This window comes from Octodon degus, unplaced genomic scaffold (genome assembly GCF_000260255.1).
Source record: "Octodon degus isolate 3935 unplaced genomic scaffold, OctDeg1.0 scaffold00011, whole genome shotgun sequence".
NCBI classification, from domain to species: Eukaryota; Metazoa; Chordata; class Mammalia; order Rodentia; family Octodontidae; genus Octodon; species Octodon degus.
The window spans coordinates 13,438,554-13,440,803 of record NW_004524587.1 but is presented as its reverse complement, the minus strand read 5'-3'; the positions used below and the strand labels follow the sequence as shown (position 1 = coordinate 13,440,803).

The 2,250-nt window shown below is 44.0% G+C and overlaps 1 protein-coding gene across 2 annotated transcripts in view; it reads left to right on the top strand.

The window, feature by feature from the left end:
* The window catches only part of Cdh3 (cadherin 3), a 52,100-nt gene that overhangs the window by 25,877 nt on the left and 23,973 nt on the right, over positions 1–2,250 (top strand). The window lies entirely within an intron of this gene.

Here is a 2,250-nt window from a genome sequence, read left to right as displayed (position 1 = left end):
GATGCTTGAGGGGCTTTGCCATAGGTGTGTAGTGCAGCCTTAACACGAAATCACCTAGTGAAGATAGGTGTTTGCCTCTGTGCTTCTCATAGTCTTATTACATGAAGAAGCAATGTTAACTATTAACAGTGGGAGGTAGGGCCTTCCTGACTCCTGAAATAATACATTCTGTAGTGCTGCCGTGAAAAGTACCCTGGATGGGTGGCTTAGCCGGAAATTTATTTTTTCTCAGTTCTAGAGGCTAAAGATTAAGGTACTGGGTTCTTCTCTTAACTCTCCTTGGCCTGTAGATGGCCATTTTCCCATCTTCACAAGGTCTTTCCTTTGTACTGTGTACGCTTCCTCTTTAAGGAGCATAGTCTTGGTAGGGTAGGGCTGACCTCATGACTTCATTTTAACATAATTACTTCTTTTAAGACCCTATCTTCAAGCATGGTCACATTGTGAGGTACTAGGGATTAGGACTTTAACATAGTAATTGAGGGGTGGGTGCATGCAGAAATTCATGACAAGAGAAAACTTGGGCCTACAGAAGAGGTAAGAAAATCAGTTGCTAACTGGTAGTCATGATGCTGTAAGTATTACTTTGCACAGCTGGATGAATAAGTGATGAAACAAGTGCCCTATTTAATTTCACCCTATATTTAACATTTGTCACATAGCATTCCTTACCCTTCTAGACTTGAGGTAAAACCAGATTGTCCGAAGCTGAGGTTACAAAGCTGTGTGTTAGAGGTAAAGGGCTTGGCCACCCTGGGGATCCCATGGCCCCTGGGACTCTCGGGAGCTGAATCTGGCCCTTTTTCCTTTCCTCCCACTGGCCCCATGTCACAGCCCAGGACTCCTCAGTGGAAACGTTGTCAAGGAGGCAGGGCTGGTCTCTAAGCAATCTTCTCTTTCTTCTGAGCACATTCCAGCCTTCCCACAGAGGATCCTACCTGTGTGAACGAGCCCTTGGGCTCTGGAACCAGCACAGGGTTCTGGGGAGCTGAAAGCAGGTCTTGATGGTCTTTCAGTCTCTCTGCTCCTTCTGTTCACAGCTCTGCTCTCCAAATGATGGGCAGTGTCTTGTCTTATTTTACCTGGGTAAGTTTGACTTTGGTAGCTTTATACCAATGGAATCATAGTAATGGAATCCAGAATGTGTCATTCCCAAACACATATCTTTGACATAAATATTTTTAACCAGATGCAGTTAAGCGGCAAATGGAAAAGTTCTTTCTGCCCTCCCTGCCTGCCCCTAAAAACAGGATATAAATTCCCCTTTGCTGGAGACAGCTCTATTCAGCACAGGAAGGCTGTCAGAGAAATCTGCAAACAAATCTCACTCTATATTTTAGTTACTTATCTCTTGCTGAGACAAAATACCTGAAACCCAAAATTAAAGTGGAAGAGGTTTATTTAGCTCTGTTTGTGGAGATTTCAGTTTGTAGTTGGCTGGCTCCAGGGCAGAGCGGCACATGGCAAAAGGGAGCCACTGAGGAGAAACAACACAAAAGCAATGGTAATGGCATCTCTCCGCCCATTTTATTTTATTTATTTATTTTTTTTTTTTCAAAATTTTATTGATAAACAGATAGCAATGAGACAGTTTCAAATCAAATCGGTATCCGCCCCTTTTATTTTATCCAGACTACTTGGGGCGGGAAGCGCTCACACCCTTAATCTCAGTGCCCTTGAGTGTAGCATTGTGCCAGGAATCAATTCCAGTGTCACACACTCTAGATCCAGCCACCTCTGAAAAAGCCCCACCTGTGACCGCATGAGGCCTTGGGAGGACACCTAGGCACAGCCATAACACTCCATTAGTTAGTTTACTCCCCGGTATTTACCTTCCCACAGTTTCCTGCCTCTGGAAGCCTGTAACTGCTTTTCTTTGTCTTGTCATCTCTAAAATGTATTGTTCTTCGTTGAAGATGCTCTATAAACCGGAGTCCTAAACCACTACTTTGAGTTACTGTTCACTGAGGTTTCTCCCACGTGATGCGCACATTAATAAACTTGCTCGCGTTTCTTTCTTCCCTGACAATAATGGTGTCCTCCCTTGTATCTGGCTTCTACACTCCAATCTCATGTTTGTTAGATTTGCCCTTGTTGTGTGTCCTTGCAGTCGACTGATTTCACTTAACTACCACAGTGTTTCCCTCCATCCCACCTTGATGGGCATTTGCTGTTTCCACGATTTACTGTTGTGAATTGTGGGGCAATGAGAGATACTGTTATCTCTTGGTGGGTGTTTTTTTGTGGAGT